Source organism: Bos grunniens, chromosome 24 (assembly GCF_055505025.1).
Source record: "Bos grunniens cultivar Pamir isolate PY7600 chromosome 24, Bosgru_T2T1.0, whole genome shotgun sequence".
Classification (NCBI taxonomy): domain Eukaryota; kingdom Metazoa; phylum Chordata; class Mammalia; order Artiodactyla; family Bovidae; genus Bos; species Bos grunniens.
Genome location: NC_141188.1, coordinates 63,124,792 through 63,145,139, shown reverse-complemented (window position 1 = coordinate 63,145,139; position 20,348 = coordinate 63,124,792). Strand labels below are relative to the sequence as shown.

Below are 20,348 nucleotides of genomic sequence, written 5' to 3'. Positions count from 1 at the left end.
AGTCCATACTCTTGACTTGCAGGATTCACACCAGACCAGTTTGGTTTCTGAAGAACTGAACGACAGACAGTTTAATAAATGAGCCGAGCGTGGTATTTCCGGTTAGAAGTACAGAGCTGTGTCCCTGGACATTTGCCTTGGAGAAATGGAGGAAGAGACAGCTTCCGTGCTCCTGAGGGCACCCCGTCCCCATCAAGGGAGGAGCTCCAAACCCGCAGCATCCTTACATCTGTTTATTAGGAGCAGGGCTCTTCACCACCCCGTTTCATCGCCGACCAGCACCGGACCCTACAGAAAAGGTCCAGCTGTAGTTTTTTGGAGCTGGAGAAGGCGACGGGGCTGGCCTTGCCCTTCTCTAGCCCTGTGGCGCTTGGCCCTTTAAGACCTTAGCTGTGCGCTCAGTCAAACGGGAAAATGACGTGAATGATGAGAATGATGAAGGCAGAGGATGCGACGGGCCCTTCCCACCGTGAGCTCTGATCACTCCAGACGCTCCCCGAGAGGCGTCCCGCCCAGCAGCGGGCCTCCCCCCGAGTCCGGGCCCTGCTCCAGCAGGGCGAGCCTGGCCCACGTCACGGCCTGCCCGTGTCTCATCTCTGCCCGAGCTCCACGCGGACCCTCCGCAGACCGCATCCCTTGCTGTTGTTCTTTTGCTCCCATCCCGTGGTTTTTGCTGAAATCCAGGGACTATGTTTCAGGTGTGCTGTCAGGATGATGCCTTGTGATCTACCTAAAGATACGATCCACACTGGAGTTGAAGTCAGAGTTTTAGTGTGAAGGAGGAAGAAAGTGCATCTCAAAGATTTGTTGTTGTTCAGTTGCTCAGCTGTGTCCGACTCTTTGAGAGCCCATGGACTGCAGCACGCCAGGCCTCCCTGTCCTTCACTGTCTTCCAGAGTTTACCCAAACTCATGTCCATTGAGTCGGTGATGCCATCCAACCATCTCATCCTCTGTCGTCCCCTTCTCCTCCTGCCCTCAGTCTTTCCCAGCATCAGGGTGTTTTTCCAGTGAGTCAGCTCTTCACATCAGGTGGCCAAAGTATTGAACCAGCTCATATTGCATCTTTTGCGGAACCCATGTTTGGAATGTATATGTTAACTTACAATACAGACATTGAGAAGTTTTACGTAATATTGGACTATTTTTAAACAAGACTTGCATTGGTGGCCCTGGCCCCAATTATGAGAGCTACTCATCCAAGAAGGATGGATTCAACGCGGGGACATTAGTTTTGTCCAGTTGTGTTGCACATGGGAATCATGATAAAGTAAAAACCCACCAAGTATCACTTTATCTCCCAGAAAACATTCTAAGTAGTAGAGAGTTTGCTGCACATAAAAGGAAGCTTTCTCTCACGCAGAAGCTGGCCAAACAGATTGTGACTCCTGAAAGTAAAAGCCCAAAGTCATAATAACTTAGATAAGCTTTCAATGGGTGGAAGATAAACATTAACTTTATATGTATTTCAAAAATGTAAAAGACACAGGTGGGAAATGAATCCTCCTTGAAAAGAAAGAAATGCCTCATAGGTGGGAAAAAAAAAAAAAAAGAAAACATTCAGTAGTTTTTGGAACTGTGCAAGTCCAGACAGTTTCTTTCTTTCTTTTTTTTTTTTTTCTGGTTAGCTACTCATAGCCACAAATATGTATATTATTTCCTTCTTGCCCACAATTATACTAAGAATCATCTTTCTAATATACTGGGGAATCCCAGATAAAAATCTCATTTTCCTAAAAAAATAGACAAGTCTTTAACTCTGGCAATTAAATTCTTCAGTTCTTCACATCTAGGATGTCAAAGAAATCATCAACTTGTTATAATCATAGAAGTCTCTATGTGCACCTCAAATCATTTCCACCCTGTATTTCTACTGTAAACAGCTGGTGTTCTTAGGGACGTGTTTGCCCCGGTCACTGATGTTTGGAAACAGCACTTAGAAACCTCCATCTCGCCAGTGATTAGGCTGACCCAGTTACGGTAGGATCGCAGAATGCTTTAACCCTTTCGTGTGTGTATATTTCTATATGGGAAGTGGTGTCAGCTACTCTGAATGTACTTCTCACGCAGGCGGGTCAGAATAGGAAACCCAGCTTGAGCTCCACAGTTGGTGTCAGGACTTAGCAGCCTGGACCCGAGACAGCCTGCCTGGATTCAGGTCTCGGCTCTGCCCTTCTCCACCCAGTTCTCGATGTTTCCTTTTCCTCATCTGAGAAGCGCCAATTACAATAATAACACCTTGCTCGTTACGTGTTGAGAGTTTATAGGAGTCGAGAGCTTAGATCGTTGCCTGGCCTGCCCTAACACTATTGGTGGTGGCTACTGTTACTGTCATGATGAGGTGGACAAGGAGCTGTGTTCCTCTCAGGGATGATTCTATTTGCCATTAAAATATGTTTTTGTTTATAGAGTTGGGGCTTCCCTGGTGGCTCAGTGGTAAAGAATCCGCCTGCCATACAGGAGACTCGGGTTCCATCCCTGGGTTGGGAAGATCCCCTGGAGAAGGAAATGGCAACTCACTCCAGTGTTCTTGCCTGGAGAATCCCGTGGATGGAGGAGCCTGGCGGGTCCTTGGCATCACAGAGTTGGACACGGCTGAGCGACTAACACAACAGACTGTTGTCTATGCAGTCGCATAAAGAAGACAGATCTGAAACAGCAGCAGCAGGAAGCTATTTATTTTGCCTGTTCTGCTTCCTTCTTTTTTTAAGGAGGAAAAAAATTTTTTTTTGGTGATACTAGGTCTCAGTTGTAGCACATGGTACCTCGTTCCCTGAACGGGGATCAAAACTGGGCACCTTGCATTAGGAGTGCAGAGCCTTAATCTACTGCACCACCAGGGAAGTACCTGCTTTCTGCTTAATTTCCACCTGCTATTCCTCTTTTCTTCTAGATCTAGTAGATTTCTTAGGCATTTCTTCTCCATGCCAGACCTACACAGTGACCATGGGGATGTGGTCACTCACCCAGAGCCAGACATCCTGGAGTGTGAAGTCAAGAGGCCTTAGGAAGCATTACTGTGAACAAAGCTAGTGGAGGTGATAGAATTCCAGCTGAGCTATTTCAAATCCTAAAAGATGATGCTGTTAAAGTGCTGCACTCAACATGCCAGCAAACCTGGAAAATTCAGCAGTGGCCACAGGATTGGAAAAGGTCCGTTTTCATTCTAATACCAAAGCAGGGCAATGCCAAAGAATGTTCAAACCATTGCACAACTGAACTTATTTCACATGCTAGCGAGGTAATGCTCAAAATCCTTCAAGCTAGGCTTCAGCAGTACGTGAACTGAGAACTTCCAGATGTATTAATACAAGCTGGGTTTAGAGAAGGCAGAGGAACCAGAGATCAAATTGCCAACATCCACTGGCCCATAGAAAGCAAGAGAATTCCAGAAAATCACCTACTTCAGCTTCATTGACTATACTAAAGCCTTTGTGTGGATCACAACAAACTGTGGAAAATTGTTAAAGAGATGGGAATACCAGAACACCTTACTTGTCTCCTGAGAAACCTGTATGCTGGTCAAGAAGCAGCGGTTAGAACTAGACATGGAACAAAGGACTGATTCAAAATTGAGAAAGGAGTTCATCAAGGCTTTATGTTGTCACCCTGCTTATTTAACTTCTATTCAGAGTAGATAATTCAAAATGATGGGCTGGATGAATCCTAGGTTGGAATAAAGATTTCAGGGAGGAATATCAATAACCTCAGATATGCAGATGATACAACCCTAATGGCAGAAAGCGACGAGGAACTAAAGAGCCTCTGGATGAAGGTAAAAGAAGAGAGTGAAAAAACTGGCTTAAGACTCAACATTCAAAAACTAAGGTCATGGCATCTGGTCCCATCACTTCATGGGAAATAGATGGGGAAATGGTGGAAACAGTGGCTGACTTTATTTTTGGGGGCTCCAAAATCACTGCAGATGGTGACTGCAGCCATGAAATTAAAAGACGCTTGCTCCTTGGAAGAAAAGTTATGACCAACCTAGATAGCATATTAAAAAGTAGAGACATTACTTTGCAAACAAAGGTCCATTTAGTCAAGGCTATGGTTTTTCCCGTAGTCATGTATGGATGTGAGAGTTGGACTGTAAAGAAAGCTGAGTGCCGAAGAATTGATGCTTTTGAACTGTGGTGTTGGAGAAGACTCTTGAGAGTCCCTTGGACTACAAGGAGATCCAGCCAGTCCATTCTGAAGGAGATCAACCCTGAATATTCATTGGAAGGACTGATGATGAAGCTGAAACTCCAATACTCTGGCCACCTGATATAAAGAGCCACCTCACTAGAAAAGACTCAGATGCTGGGAAAGATTGTCAGGAGGAGAAGGGGACGACAGAGGATGAAATGGTTGGATGGCATCACTGAGTCAATGGAGATAATTTAGAGCGAACTCCAGGAGACAGTGAAGGACAGGGAAGCCTGGCATGCTGTAGTCCATGGGGTCGCAAAGAGTCGGACATGACTTAGCACAGAATAACAACAATACTAATAATCTAATAAAAATCTAGTGAATGAAGAGCTCATGGATAACTTTTTTGAGCTCTAAGAAAAACTAGCATTTTTTATATTTGAAGAATAAAATATTAGTATAGGTATAAATTTGCCCTTGCAACTCATTTTTGTCTTTTTAAAAAATTTCCAAATGGCAAACTTAATGAGTGTACTATTTGACACTGACTAAAAAATTCATCTTGACATTCAAGTATAAAATACCCTCTTTAGTCATTCTTTTTCTTAATGTTACAGTCATGGTTGACTTTGATGTATTAAAATTAAAAATTTCCCCTTCTACCAATGTTGAACCTCCATGTTATACATAAGCTGAGTTGCACAATAATTATTATAAAGAGCACTATAAATCCTCCCAGGCCAGTATTTTGTTTAATTTGATTATTCATAGACTTGTGACCATTATTATTTGTTGTTGGCTTATTGTTGTCAGTCTTAATACTTGGACCACATGTTGCTTTAGAAACTCTCCTGAAGACAGGACTTCCTCTAGTAAATGGAAGAATTACTTAGTGTTCAGAGTAACTCAAAAATGCAGATGAAGAAGGTTTTGAATTTTTAGATTCTTGAGAGACGAATGTGAAAAAGTATACTCGTAATTTATCAGTTGTTTGCATCTTGAAATAGTTCTTCCTTCATTAGAACCACAGGAGTTTTGAAAAGTGCATGTTTTTGATGTGGAATGAAAATATGCTTCCACCGCCGTCGCCGTCATCTTAGTGCCCGTGCTCGTGCTTGTGCCCCTCACTGATTTCATGACCAAAGTGATCAGCATGTAACGAGAGAAGCCAGTAACACCTCACATTAATGGGCATGCAAAGCTTTGCAAATGTATTATGTGTGATATTCAGTAATAGCAGAATTGAATTCTCATTGCTTGACTCACTTGGCTTCCAAGGTGACACAATGGTAAAGATTCCATCTGCCAGTGCAGGAAACCCAAGAGATGCCAGTTTGATCCCTGGGTCGGGTAGATCCCCTGGAGAAGGGCATGGCAACCCACTCCAGTATTCTTGCCTGGAGAATCCCATGGACAGAGGAGCCTGGCGGGCTACAGTCCATAAGGTCACAAAGAGTCGGCCGTAACCGAACTCGCAGGCACTACATTTGATTCACATGGTTCCATTTTGATTAATTAAAACAAATTTCATTCCATTAACAGGGAATTCAGAGACCCACTCTCTCCTTCACTTTCACAAGTGAGAGAGTATTTTGATGGAACAAAGGCTCTCTCTGTTCTTTCTTCCTTGCAGCACTGGCCATCGTCTCTGCCACTAATTTCAGATATGCAAATTCCTGGTTTCATATGTAATTCCACAGGCTTTACTTGAGGGCCTCTTTGTGGAGGGAGTGTAATACACTAGCAGGAGGATGTGTTTTGAAATCAGACTGTCCTTGGCTCAGACCCTGACATGGTTTCTCGCTCACTGTGTGGCCCTGAGCTGCCATGTCTTTTCAGTTGCCTGACCCAGGAGTGGAGGAAACTCCGAGATGGGAGATGTTGGAGTCACGTGGGAGGGTGGGGGTGCACATGCCTGGTGTTAGTGGGGGTTCTCTGGGATTTCCCAGCTTTGCTCATCTTCTCTCTCCCAGGAGGGCCCTCCCTGCATAAGCCCTGCCTTCATTATACCTGGACAGCAGAGCAGAGGTGCCTGAAACCACCCTTCCCTTTAGGGAACCAAACTGTATTGTATCCTGTCATCCAGTACTTTGGCCGCCTGATTCAAAGAGCCAACTCGAAGAGCTCAAACCAGTCAATCCTAAAGGAAATCAGTCCTGAATATTCATTGGAAGGACTGATGCTGAAGCTGAAACTCCAATACTTTGACCACCTGATGAGAAGAACTGACTCATTGGAAAAGATCCTGATGCTGGAAAAGGTTGAAGGCGGGAGGAGAAGGGGACGACAGAGGCTGAGATGGTTGGATGGCATCACCGACTCAATGGGCATGAGTTTGAGCAAGCTCCGGGAGCTGGTGATGGACAGGGAGACCTGGCGTGCTGCAGTCCATAGGGCCGCAGAGTCGGGCATGGCTGAGCGACTGAACAACAAAAACCCTAGGCCAGGCCCTTCAGCGTGGGGTCCTTGGCTAACAACCCTGTTAAATTCAGGGCTTGACCTTGACTTTGTGTTTCTTTCTAAGAGCACTCCAGCTCTGACTTTCTGTGAGCTGAATATGTTACAAAGCGATAGGTTAAAGAAGAGGAAACTCACAGGCTGTTACGTGGGCAGAATCGAACGCAGTAATGTATCTTGGAGGACTTAAGGACAGACTGGATGTGATTAGACATGGATCAGAAATTGCTCTCAAGTCAAGTTCCTCAGTATGTCCTCCACAAAACTCTTAGTTCCTCGAGATGGTAATGGGTATGAGTTGAAAAAAGGTTTCTGAAAATCACACGGGAGCCTCTGACTTCGCAGGTTTCTTTCCTGTGCGTGTGTGCTAGGTCGATAGGTCGCTTCAGTCGTGTCCAGCTCTTTGCAACCTTGTGGACTGCAGCCCTCCTGGCCGCCCGTCCATGGGAGTCTCCAGGCAAGAATCCTGGAGTGGGTTGTCGTTTCCTTCTTCAGGGATCTTCCCGACACAAGGATTGAACCCGCATCTCCTATATCTCCTATGTCTCCTGCATTGGCTGGTGGGTTCTTCACCACTAACATCACCTGGGAAGCCCTTCTTGCCTGTGGGACTTTTCAGCATCTTTCAGATCCTCAAATACTTTCTGATTGCAAAATGAGGGAGTGGACTCATTGTCTGAAGTTTATCCAAAACGTATTTCATCATGGAATCAGAGTTATTTTGCACTCAGGTAACATCTTGCCAGGCTAGTATTTCATGGGACATATTTTGCAAAATACTGCTCTATGGTTTTAAACCAGGAATGTGGTAGAACACGGACACCATCGATTCAGCCCATGAATACACCAAGCGTTGACCACTTGCAAGACCCCACAGAGGCTAGACATGAGTAAGATCCAGTCACTGCAACGATCCTGGTGAGTGGACTCCAGGCGTGAGGTTGGTGACCAGGCTCGGGGCAGGAATGGGCCGGCAGACAGGGTCCCCGAATGTAACCGATGCAGAGTCAGTGAGGTCACGTCTTGAGGGTGAACAGTCCTGGTTTATACCTTGTGTTTATTTCTCCCTCTCTAAAGTTCTTATAATGGGTATTTTAAAATTCTTTTCATATTAGTGAGATTCCAAGGAGAGAATGAGCATTCAGTGCCCACCGTAAATGGAGTCAGTCAAGTTGGAAGTTTCAGGAGATTTTTACAAACCTGAGCTTTAGTTCTCAGCTCAGTTCTGAGATCACCGCCCCCCGCCCCCCCTTGCTGGAACCCAACTCTGAGGATGCCCAAGTCCCTTGTATACAATGGCCTAGTATTTGTATATAACCTACGCCGTCTTCCTGAATGGCTCAGCAGGTAAAGAAACCGCCTGCAATGCAGGAGACATAGGAGATGTGGGTTCGATCCCTGGGCCAGGAAGATCCCCTAGAAGAGGAAAGGACAACCCACTGCAGTATTCCTCCCTGGAGAATCCCATGGACAGGGGAGCCTGGCGGGCTACAGTCCACAGGGTCGCAGAAAGTCGCGACTGAGCCCGAGCCTGGACTCCGGAACACTTAAAATCCCTCTAAATTACTGACGTTGCCTAGTGTGGTGTGTTGCCGTGTAAACAGTTGCAAATACAATGTAAATGCTGTGTAAATAGTTGCCAGCCTGCGGCACATTCCTGCCTTGCTTTTTGGAACTTTCTGGAATGCTTTTTCTGACTGTTTTCCATCTGCAGTTGGGGGAGGCACAGCCGTGGACCTCATGGACACAGAGGCCACCGCTGCTGGGTGTGTCACCGTCACACTGACACTGGCTCTCACGTCGAAGTACAAGCAGAGGAGAGACAACACGTCACACTGACACTGGCTCTCACGTCGAAATACAAGCAGAGGAGAGGCAACACACACAGGCCGCTGGCTCCCTAACACGAGATGTGGTCTTCAGATGTCGCTCGAGCCCGATGGCATCATCTCTGTGTTGTTTTTGTTTTTCCTTACGGATGAGCTGTGAACTGGGCCTCGTGGCGGGTTTTACCGGGACGAATGTGCTCTCACTAGATCTGTGGGCTGTTTCACCACTCGAGCGTTCTGCCGGTCAGGCCTTAGGAAACATTTTGGCAGGTTGCACCGTTATTTTGCTCATGTTGTGAGTAGCATTTCTCTTGACCTTTTGTTATTTACCGAAACAGTCCAGCCTGTTTTCTTTTAAGAGAAGCGTGAAATGAAGGGGAGTCGGCACAGGCTGGCTTTGGTATGGAAAGACAGACTTCAGGCTCTTGGCTTCAAGGAGACTTTTCAAGCGAAGGGGTCAGTGGCCTACTTATTCCCACGATTTTGAGGGGTCTTTGGGGGGAAGTTTTTTTTTTTTCCCTCACTAAAGCAGATGCATGTAAGGTTTCTCATTTATTTATAATAAAACCTTTCACCGCATCTAAGAACACAACTCTTAAGAGTTTAACTCTGGCATCTTGGGCACGATGGGTGGTGCCCAAAGGACCTCCTGCTTCGAGCAGGGATGTGACGTGTTTCGGGAGGACAGCTCTGGACTGGTCTCCGGGGGTCGGTTGGGCGGCCTTCCCGCGCAACCTCTCCCTACTCTTGTATCCCACGTGTCTCTCAGCATCTCACAGGGCTGCTTTTCCCTTCCTCCCGCCCCCCACCTGTCTCACTGGTACTTTTCTGCCCTTTGCCCAGAGCTCCCTGTTTACTACAGGTAAAGGAAGTACCAAGATCTCATTGCATCTTTGAAGATGAGAAAGTGTGTGTGTGTTTCGATACACGTTCGTCCTATCTCCCCATCTATTTACCAACTACTGTCTCGTTAAGCCTCAGACAGAAAATTCAACAGGAGGTAGTATCTTTCCTTTGGGATCCCCATGGCTCTTGAACTCAGCTGCTCACGTTGAAAACATCACTCAAATTTTTGATGTGTTTATTCTCTTAACCAAACAGAATGATCTTGACATCCATAAAGCAGCCCGAATGATTTCTGTGTCATTTTATAACGACCTGTGGATTTGAGAATTGCAGCAGTCTAAGAATGGGCCATTGCTTTGGGGGTGTTTCATCCACTCTTCAGACATGCAGCTGACAAATAACGACTGTGCTGTCCTCGGTGTTGGGATTCACTGGTGAACAGAAGCCACTGGCTTCTCATGGAGCTCCTGTATGAAGGCAGGGATACAGATGATGCCTTAGTAAAAAAAAGTCAGGATTTGGTAGACACCAGAAACATAATGCCTGATAAGTGGGGAGGGGCAGACTAGTTTAGATGATGAGAAAAAGCAGCAGCCTAGAACTTCAGATACAGTCAGGCAAAGTTGGGCAAGCTGCTAGACAAGAACAGGAACTTTTTATCATGGCGCTTTTTAGAAAATTTTTAATTGGAGGATAATTGCTTTACAGTATTGTATTGGCTTCTGCCTCACAAGCACTTGAATCGGCCGCGAGTACCCATATGTCCCCTCCCTCCTGAACCTCCTCCCCACCTCCCACCCAAATCTACAAACAATAAATGCTGGAGAGGGTGTGGTGAGAAGGGAACCCTCTTGCTCTGTTGGTGGGAATGTAAACTGATCCAGCCACTATGGAGAACAGCATAGAGATTCCTTTAAAAACTAGGAATAAAACCACCAAACGACCCAGCAGTTGCCCTACTGGGCAAATACCCTGAGGAAACCATAATTGAAAAAGACATGTATACCTCATGGCATTTTTAAACTTTATATCTTGCAGTAAGTATAGATGCAAAAAGTCGCAAAGTGGCACAGAGAGGTCCCAGGTAGCCTCACCTCGCCTCCCCCAGTGGTGTGTTGCATACAGTACAGTGTAATTGTAGCATCTAGTCTAATGTTTATAGTATATACAGTAGCAACACCGGGACATTGACATTAGTGTAATCTCCAGACCTTATTCAGATTTCACCAGTTTTTAGACATACTTGTTTGTGTGTGGGTGTACTGTATCCCATGTCTAGGATCCTAGAGCTACCCCCGTGATCAGTATATAGAACTATTCCATCTCCTTCAAGAAACTCCCTTCTCTCATGGCGCTTCTGGGTGTGAGAAGCAGCAGCAGATGTTACCCTGTTTCTTGTCTGGGTCATATTCTGGGTGAGTCTGCAGTGAGAGAGGTTGGATACGTCTCTGAAACCTGTCACTTGGCTTGGCTGCCATGGGATCTGCATAACTGACTTACAGATGGAGATCCTTGGTCTGACTTGTAGGAAGAGCACTGATCAGCCCAGAAGAAAAAAGATGTGAATAAATAGCCCTGACCTCATTCAGAGAGCCTGTCAGTTGATATCAGTTGATTTAAGAGGCTGACACCAGCTCATGTGACCGCCAAAGGTCACTTCTAACAAGAAAACCCTTACTGATTAAGTCCCGATTTAACTTTGGGGACTTAATCTTGTGTGTGTGTATTAGGCGCTCAGTCATGTCGGACTCTTTGTGACCCCATGGACTGTAGCCTGCCCGGCTCCTCTGTCCATAGGATTCTCCAGGCAAGAATACTGGAATGGGTTGCCATTCCCTTCTCCAGGGGATCTTCCTGACCCAGGGACCTAACACAGGTCTCCTGCGCCGCAGGCAGATTCTTTACCATCTGAGCCACCAGGGAAGACTAAACCCTGAGGGACTTCTCCTGTAGCAGTTCTTGAGGATGGCCAAGGATGCACACACGCTGGTAGCGAGTAGGTAGGTTACCTCCTGAGTGGACGCATCCTTACAGAAAATAAGCAATGCTAGAAAGATGCCTCTTGTGTGTGGACATGCAGTTAGCCAGAGCTTGAGGTGCAGGCCGAGAGGGAAATAGCAATAAACAGATTGAGGGAGAGACAATGGATTTAAGGGAAAACATCTGCCTGCATCTGATGTCCAAATGCCGCGTCTGTGGCCTAGGATCAATCTTGTGATGTTTAAAAAAGGAATGCAAGGGGGCCCGAAGCGGGCTCTGAAAGGTTCTTTCTCTCCTCGAGATTTCCTGTCTGCTTTACCCAGAGAGCTGCCAGGGTTCTGATGAAATAATTAATGTGGGCCTGCTTCTCGAGGCTGGAGTAGCACTTCTTGGAAGCTAGCTTTGGAATGACTGACTTAAAAAGACATGTTACCTGGATTGTTCTAGACACACTAATCAGAGGAGCCCATTTACTTTGCTAAACAAAACCTCTGGAATCTCCAGATCTACTCCACATAAGGGTTCGTATTTCAGGTAGAAGTTTTCAGTGTTAAAGAAGCTGGGGACCAGGAGAGACGAGCAGATAAGTTCACAGGAAGCCTTGGAAGAGATTAAGAACATCTCTTGATGCTAAATTGAACTGCAAATAAGTTCCTGAGCTAAGTATTACTTTTCTCTCGCACGTTACTTGTTTGTGTCTCGTAAAGAAGCTGGTTTAAAGGAAATAGAGAGACTCCCTTGGCAGTCCAGGGGTTGAGACTTTGCCTTCCAAACCAGGGGGTGCTGGTTTGATCCCTGGTCGAGGAGCTGAGATCCCACATGCCTCGCAGCCAAAAAATCAAAACATAAAATAGAAATATTGGGACAAATTCAGTTAATCTTTAAAAGAAAGAAAAAAGGAAACGGAGCTCTTCCCCGTGGCCCTGCCTGTTCTCCATCTCCCTGGGTGGAAGCCAAAGAGGATTGGGAGTCGTGGGCTCCCTGCTGGCCTGTCACCTTTCCCCCACCCCGCTGGCACAGCCGCTGCCGGTACGTGAACACTTCACGCTCTGAGATTCTTCGCTTGAAGAACGTCAACCACCCAATCCGAACCCGGAAGGTCATCACAACGGAGATGGAAGAGGTGGTCCTCAATTATCGTCAACAGTGGTTTTGGGAATTTCACAATACACCCTCACTTTACCCTTGCCTCTGATTGTCTAGCTCACATTTCCCTCTTTTTAGCTCATCTTTTTTTTGGGGGGGGGTCCTCTCCTCTAGTATATGGTTTCTTTTTCTTGTTTTTAAGACGTTTTTATGTGGACCATTTTTAAGGTCTTTATTGACATTTTTACAGTATTTCTGTTTTATGTTTTAGTTTTTCTGGCAGCAAGGCTCCCCAGCCAGGGATCAACTCGCACCCCTGTGCTGAGAGACCAAGTCTTAACCACTGAACCACCAAGGAAATCCTGTTAACTTGTCTTTATTTTTATGCATCTTAGTCCCAACCAACATTGCAATGAGATTCCTATGTGCCTTGGCCATATAGGTGGTTTTAAGCAATTGGGAGTTTTATCAAATAGGAGTTACATTTGTATAAATAATACCCCTTCACATACGGATGCTGCTCACTCGAGCTGTGTTCTGAATGACAGTGGCGGTGGGCTTCGTGTTTGGCAGCCGGTGGGTGTGGGGTGTTGCAGTGGGATGACTGATAACGGGGATGGGGCTCTGCAGTGTTGCCGAAGCTGTAAGCGGTGACCACCTGCTCCTTGGGCCCAGCGCCTGTGGCCTGTTCATCTCCCACTCTCTAACGCAAGCACGTAGTGGACGCTCCAGAGTTGCTGGAATGAACTGGGCCAGACGCAGCATGGCCTCTGTTTTCCAGACTTCCCCTCTGCCATGTGCTGTCCTAGGCCTGTGTTAAAGTTAGGACAGCCTACAATAACCTGAGATAATTTGCTTCAAGTCACACAGGTTGAATACATGGGATCTGAATTCAGTATTTTCAGCCTCCCAGCGGTACCTTCCATTCGCAACTCATGGTTCCTCATTTTCTTAAGGCACAGTGAAGTCACTCAGTCGTGTCCGACTCTTTGTGACCCGGTGGACTGTAGCCTACCAGGCTCCTCCTTCTATGGACTTCTCCAGGCAAGAATACTGGAGTGGGTTGCTATTCCCTTCTCCAGGGGATCTTCCCAACCCAGGGATCGAACCCGGGTCTCCCGCATTGTGAGCAGAGGCCTTACCGTCTGAGCCACCAGGGAAGCCCCTTCTTAAGGCACGGAATCCTTCTAATTGTTTGGTCTGGGTGTTGAGACACTTGGTGTAAGGAAGGGCCCCAATTTCATTTTTTTCTTTCTTCCAAGAAATCTCTAGACCTGTACGTGACACCCTGGCGATGATGGGTCCAGTTTGCAGATCCTCACCTTAGAATAGCCCGTCTCACAGATCATCAGCTGGGTGCTCACACAGATGTGGTTTCCTGCATTTCCGCATACCTCGAAAAGCACAGGTTGACTTTTTCCAAGCCAAGCAGTTGACCTTAGGACTTGGCACCCTATGAGTTTACACCATAATTTAAATCCAAATCTTTTTTTTTTTTTTTGAACTGTAAATACACACAGAAGGTGGCTGATAGTGAGGCAGAGAGTAAGGATGAGCCAGGGAGGGCGCTCTCGAGTCAGGCCAGGGCGGCAGGCTGGGGCGTCTTGCTTTCATCACCTTCTCGTGGCTGCCTCTTTTCTGTGTGTTCCCTGAGCTTTTCAGATTCCGTTGTGCTCTTTGTAGCTGGATGTTTTCCAGAGGGTCATCAAGAGAAAGGAGTATCCTCTGCATTAATAACCTCAGGAAGAATTTTAGCTGTAAAATCAGAGACCAGACCATCTGGTGGAGAACAGGAAAGGTGGGTTGGGGGTGGTGGCGGTGCATTTATTCCCTCTTTCAGGAAAGTGTCAAGTTCACCATGCTCCAGCATCACACCCTTCACCCAATAACTCGGAGCTCTCATATCAAGTTTACTCAATAATCATGATGTAAATGGCGAAACTACTACTCTCATTTGGGGAATAAGAATTGTTCCTTTTAAAGGCATACAATATACAAAATAAGTGACTTTAAGTTCTTACTTCCTGTTTCTTTTTTTTTTTAATGAATTCATTAATGTGGAGTTCCCAAACAACTCTTGAATGTTTGCATTCACTACAATTATTGAAAAATACAGGTGCCCTATGGAAATGTCAAGAATATCCTAAGATGTATGACAAAGACAGGGCTTCTCTGGTGGCTTATCTTAGATGGTAAAGAATCTGACTGCAATGCAAGAGACCCGGGTTTGATCCCTGGGTTGAGAAGATCCCCTGGCGGAGGAAATAGCAGCCCACTCCAGTCTTGCCTGGAGAATTCCATGGACAGAGGAGCTTGGCGGGCTACAGTCCATGGAATCACCGAGTCAGACATGACTCAGTGACTAATACCCTCTACTTTCTTTACTCTGCCAAAGATAAGCGCCGTAGATGGGGGATCATAAAACTGCGGCCTGTGGGGCACCCCTGGCCACTTGGTGTTGTGAATAAAGTTTTATTGGAACACAGCCATACTCATTTGCTTCTAGAGTGTCTGTGGATGCTTTCCCATTATAAAAACACAGTTGAGTGGTTATAAAAGACGCCGAATGCCTTAAAATATTTGCTTTCTACACCTTTACTGAAAGTGTCCCAACTCATCAAAGACATCTCTATGATATTTATTTACTCACTCATTCACTTGTTCAGTGAACACCAACTCTGTTAAAGACACGTGAGAAATGTGGAGGTGAAGAAAGCAGGGGGAGGGTGGGGGAGGGGAGGACTGGGAGGATGGGACGAGCGGATGCAGACTGGAGTAAACAGGCCAGACACCCCGCAGCCCTGCTGTGCGGCACAGAGAGCTGCATTCGCCATCCGGGGATAAGCCTTAATGAAAGAATATGGAAAAGAGTGCACGTCCCCGTGAGATTGATACATTGCTGTATATCAGAAATTAACATGAGGCTGTAAATAAACTGTACTTGAAATGAATTTTTAAAAAACTGTTGAACGGCAGTGGGGGAGAACAGGCATTTCTTGTCCCTTTCCCAATCTCATAGGAAATGGAAGTAAGCAATGCTCTTCATCAGATTCAGTGCTTTCCTACTGTTGGTTAGCTAAGAGATTTTACAACAAAGGGTGTTAGATTTTATAATTTTTTGCATCTCTTGAAATAACTGTATAAGTTTTCTTTCATTCTAGTAACTGGCAAATTAGAATGGTTGATATTTTAAAATCAGTCACTTAAGTTAACCTTGCATATTTTTGGAATAAATAAACTCAGTTTTGAGAATTTTTATTTTTTAAAAGAAAAGAAAACAGTCCTTAATGTCCAGGAACTTTCCACATTAACAGAGACAAGTCATGAACTCAAATTGCCACCTCCTGCAACACATACAGTAGACAAGAAAGAACTAAACTGCTGTGTGGCTGAGAGACGGCAAGCCCCTGGGTGAAGGCAAGGGATTGGGACAAGGAGGAGGATAGCTTTTTACGACCGTGGCTCCCTCTGATTTCCCCACGGGAACTTCATGAGAAGGAAGAGTCATTTCCTTCATGGAATTTTATAAATCGTTGTATCCAAAGAGTGGAAATGATTTAGGATAGTACTTCGTGTCCAGATTTCTTTACCTGGAAGTGTATTTTTCTTCTGGAACTATGGGGATAATCGTTATTTCTAGAGAAGTGTTAAAGACTGGAAGGAAGGCTTCCTTCTTCAGAGTGGGAAGACAAAGGGCATTTTCCTTCATCCCTGTTCCCTGAAGAAAGTTACATTAAATGGCCTGGGTCTTAAAGCCCCTCAGATACGAGATGGGTTAAAAACAAGGTACAGTTCCAGACCCCCGGCCATGACCAAGCATGACTCATGACTTAGAATGCCAAAGCCAACAGGTGTGAAGGGAGCTTTGGCTGAAGGTTCCAGGCAGATGCCACCTCTCCCTGGAAGGTTCCGTGTGGGAAGCCTTCCCGAATCCTCCAGTTGGGATTTTGTGTGTGTGTGTGTGGTCGTGCTGGGTGTTCGCTGCTGGACGCAGGCTTTCTCTTGTTTCGGTGAGTGGGAGCTACTCTCCACTTGCCGTGCGTGGCTTCCCTTGTTGGGGAGCACGGGCTCCCGGCACACGGGCTTAGCTGCCTCTTGGCTCGTGGAATCTTGTGGGAGCAGGGATCGGAATTGTGTCCCTGCGTTGGCAGGTACGTTCCTCTCCACTGCACCCCCCACCAGGGAGGGCCTCCGGCTGGGATTAGTGTCTGCCTCTTCACTCGTGACTTACTTGAAGGCAAGGTTCCCTTTTTGACATCTGCATCACCAAGAGCGCCCACTATTTCTGTTTCCCAAATATCTATTGAATTCGTGTGGTTGAAAGCCCCCTGACGCTGTCTATTCAAAATCTAGGTGGCTGATTTTGGTTAAAGAAGCCCAGAATTTCAGCTTTATCTAAAAATGAAACAAGTGAGAATCTCTCCATTCTGCTGCCATCAGAGGATGAAAAATGTTGGTTAAATTCTGGTCACCCATTCTCTATATTCGTAACAGTAAAGCCATAGAGCAAGTGCAGCTTATTTAGGTTAGAACACAACCCTGGGACGTTTCATCCACTGAAATCATAATATTTTGACTGATAAAGTGAGTATGTTCAGTGAGAAAGGTCCTGAAAGAAAGTGATACTGGACCCCATCAGGTCATTTTAATCTTTGGAAACGCCAAGCCAAAATATTTCGCATTTGCTCCCTCTGAATCAGAGGACCCCTGAAGTTAACACCCCCCTCACCCGCCTCCTGGGCTCCGCCTTCCCGTTACCAAGGAGCCCAGATGAAGTGTTCTCAGTAACCGGGGTACCAATCGACAGGGGTGTCCCAAGGTAAAGACCAGAAGACCGACACATGTTCTGGAAGCTCTCCTTGCTCCTCCCCCTCCCCTCCCTCAGCCCTCAGAGGAGAACCCAGCCCTTGTGTAAGAACACACTTGAGGGCATTTTATCGGCAGACAGATAACGTCACTGCAGAGACACGCCGTGCTGTCTTCTATCAAAACCGTCTGAAACAAAACGGACTCTCCTGCCTCCTTTAAGGCTCACCGTGTCTTTATGAATGGGCCTGCTTCCTCATTCGCTCTTCCTGTCGGTATCGGGGGGTCAGAGGCATTGCCTCCAAAACGGGGAGAGAACGCCGGGCATCCACACAAGAGCTGGCGGCACACACAATGCCGCCAGCCCTTCCTCACGGACCCGCCTCCTCACGGTCCCTCGGGGATTCTGCCTGAGCTTTTCTGATCTGTAACAATCCCTTTGAAGGCCTACCAACGCTTAGGTGAGATGAAATGACTGATTACCCTAAAGTTCTGTCTGCACTGGAGTCTTTCTGAGCGGCTGCCGATTCCGGCCCGTTGAAAGCATTCGGTGGCTTGAATCCACGGTTTCTGCCCACATCACCGCATTCCTGGGATGCCTTTCTCTGGGCCTTCGCAAGATCATCTGACAGCCGCCTGTGAGGTCAATGAACTTTATACATAATTAAACCTTGGCAGTTAGGAGAATTAAATTTTTTTTTCTCCCCGAAAAGCGGAGAAACAGGACGTGTTATGTGGCCCTCCAGTTACTGAGTAAAAGTTCTCCGGAGTCATCAGGCTAGTCTCACATGATTTAATGCTGAACCGAATAGGAGAGTGGCTGCATCCTCTGCTGGGCCCCACAGAACACTCACCACCCACACTGTTTATTCAGACTCGGATCTGGGCCATTTGGGGTTTAAGCCAGAAGAAAGGGGGAAAAAATCCAACCCTGGAATGAACGCTTTTGAAACTCTGTATTCTTGATGAAATGCGGCCAAGGAGTCTTTAAAAAATTCTATTTAAAATCAATTACTGGGATCATATTTTCATTACAATGGATTGTTAGCAACAACTAATTTTCGTGTTTCCATCCAGCTCTGGGCTCTAGGCTGGGACTGGAATGGTCGCTCTGTTTTCCTGGGTATCTGATGCCACCACCCAGCTATGCGTGGGTATTGGGCAACTCTGACCAGCAGCTTTCCATAAAACAACAAGGAAAGGTGTGAGGAGGCAAGGAGTCGAATGAAAACAAGCCTGAAAGAGTGCAGCAAGTGTGGTCCCGGGGGAGGGCCGGGGGGGGGAATAATACCGGAGAGAAAGAGAAAGCAAGGCCAGGTCCGGCTATGCCTGGGGACACGGACACCAGCGCCGCCAGTCAGGATTGCAAAGATGCCTTCTCGGATGGGTCAGGCCTCCAGAGAAGATTCTGGAAGCCCCCTGGGTTACCCACCCTGCTCTGTGGCGGTTCGCACCGTCGGGAGATGCTTACTTCTTTGCAGCCTCTTTGCAGCCTGCCGTGTGCGTGTGTGCTGCTTCCGGGGCTGCGGGGCCGCCGGGCGCGCGTCACTCCGAGAGCGGGCGGGGCCTGCGAGTTGCTGCTTCTGGAAGCTACGATTGGATCGCCGTGTCCATACCGGTCCCAGGGCCCGAGGGTGCGGCTGCACCGCGGGCAGCATGGAGCAGCCTTACCGCGACTGCAGACAACGGTGCCGTTGCCCTGCCCCCTGGGCGTTGCGTGTGTCACCAGGAGAGGACGTCGCGGCCACGTGTCCAGGAATGAGCCTCACACCCACGTGCCAGCGTTAAGGACCACTCTTTTGGATTTTAAGAGGTCCTGTTTTTAAGGAAAAACTCTTGAAAACCAGAAAGGACTCTAGAATTTCCCTGGCCTCAAGATGGTGGCTCAGCCCCGCAGTTTCTTGAAGATCAGGAGCTGAAAGTCAGAGCGCGGGGGTCAGCGCTGGACCAGGGCGGCCGGCCCGCTGGAGGCCCGGGGCCGAGGGACGTCCTCCGAGAGGCCTGAGGTCACCGTTCTCACTTCCCCCGGCCCCTTCCGCTTCCTCGGCAGATGCACCGGGACGGCAGCACCCCCGCGAGGGAGTTCCAGACTCATTGAGAAGTCATCAGATGACCGGGGCAGCATGGCTCCTTCCCTTTTTTAATCAGGTTATGTCATCGCCCTGCTCGGGCTGCGGTTTGTTCCAGGGGGAAGAGGTTGTCTTCCCCTTCATCCGCCTACCCTCGTTTGCACCAGGTTCCAGTTCCCTGTGTGGGTAAATCACTGAATGAGTGGGGTGAGCGCTGCGATCTCACGGTGAGGGGTTTGAGCCCACAGACTCCGAAGCCCTGTGCCCACCACGCCGGTCCCCACCTCTCATCCCCTGTCCAGTGATCACTTGCCTTAGGGGCCCCTCGGAGTCCATGGTAGCATCTAGGCAAGAAGATGGGAGTGGGTTGCCATTTCCCTCTCCAGGGAATATTCCCGACCCAGGGATCGAACAGAGTCTCCTGCATTGGTGTAGATGCAGATGTGGATTTTGGGGTCTTAGGGGATAAACACTGACTGGCTCTCAGTTTACGCTTCTGGAACCATGTGTGACAGTTCTTGCTGACCCGTATCTTCTCCAAATCTGGGCGCTATCAGTCTTTTTACATTTTGCTAATAAAATAGATTCTTCTTGCTGACCCGTATCTTCTCCAAATCTGGGCGCTATCAGTCTTTTTACATTTTGCTAATAAAATAGATTCAAGGATATCTTGTTGTGGTATTGAATTATACTTCTCTGGTTTCTGTTGATTTATGCTTTTCTTTCTCACGATTTTCGGTCATTTGGGTTTCTTTTTCTATGTATTGCCAGTTCATAGATTTTGCTCATCTTTTTGTAGTGGGTTTTTTTTTTTTTTCTTACAGATTATCAAGCATTCATTACACATTCTATATATTAAAAAAAAACTGCCCTTTCTATATCTCACCTGTAACCTTTGTTTTTGATGTCCTCTGTCACATGAGTTTTAAAGTCAAATTGGTCAGCATTCTCTTCCTTTATTGCCTTCTGGTTTGTGTCATTCCCTAGGCCGGGGTTATAAAAAGTGTCTATATTTTTCTTAAATATTTTAGAGTTAACTAATGCTCTTGGAATTCATGTTTTGATATAGCATGAGTTAGAGGTCTATTTTTTCCCTGTGAATTACACATCGTCTCTGGACTGTTTAGTGAACAGCTCAGTCA

At 46.8% G+C, this 20,348-nt stretch overlaps 1 protein-coding gene and 1 long non-coding RNA gene across 3 annotated transcripts in view; one reads left to right on the top strand and one right to left on the bottom strand.

The window, feature by feature from the left end:
- The window catches only part of BCL2 (BCL2 apoptosis regulator), a 192,163-nt gene that overhangs the window by 66,083 nt on the left and 105,732 nt on the right, over positions 1-20,348 (top strand). The gene's annotated exons all lie outside the window — the stretch shown is intronic.
- LOC147346419 (uncharacterized) lies at positions 9,484-19,121 on the bottom strand. Of its 2 annotated transcripts, none has more exons than XR_015154183.1 (2): positions 18,609-19,121; positions 9,484-9,732 (listed from the first exon to the last, which is right to left on the bottom strand). It is a non-coding gene; the product is annotated as an uncharacterized LOC147346419 (long non-coding RNA). The 2 variants fall into 2 exon arrangements; XR_015154184.1 differs by lacking the exon at positions 18,609-19,121 and adding an exon at positions 17,367-17,569.